The sequence below is a fragment of the Plasmopara halstedii genome, assembly GCF_900000015.1.
Source record: "Plasmopara halstedii genome assembly, contig: Scaffold_430, whole genome shotgun sequence".
Classification (NCBI taxonomy): domain Eukaryota; phylum Oomycota; class Peronosporomycetes; order Peronosporales; family Peronosporaceae; genus Plasmopara; species Plasmopara halstedii.
In genome coordinates this window covers 511,912-512,435 of record NW_020187350.1, presented here as the reverse complement: position 1 = coordinate 512,435, position 524 = coordinate 511,912, and positions in this window count along the sequence as shown.

Here is a 524-nt window from a genome sequence, read left to right as displayed (position 1 = left end):
GCTCAGGCCGCCCGTCACCCTTTCGGGCGCAGACGACGACCGTCTAGTCAAGATTCCCAGTCTGTTGTCTTGGTTATGGGCTCCTTAAGGGAGGCCTCACAACAGGGCTGATCCGGCGGCGAGGCTGTCCTTTGGGCTTGATCGTCTTGACTTGAGGGGTTGGCGGCAAATTGAAGAATAAAAAAAATGTAGGGAGGCGCAAAAACACCTGCCAGACTTTATTCCCCCTCCAAATCGATCCACTGCAAGATTAAATAACTTTTTAAACTTGATACATAGACATGCGTCTCCACCCTTGATACTTAATATACCCGCCAAAAATGATATCAGGTATTGAAGGTGCCTGATTTTTTGGACTCTCAATCGTTTGTTTAGGATAAAATGAACCCTAGAATGGGTGCAATTACGCTGGAGCGGGAAAAACGTAGTGCTGAGACTAATATAATCTCCGCGCAGCAAAAAGGGATGTGTTGGCTCGACCTGGAGCGCAGGCACCGAGGCAGTGGTGAACGTTGACGAAACAG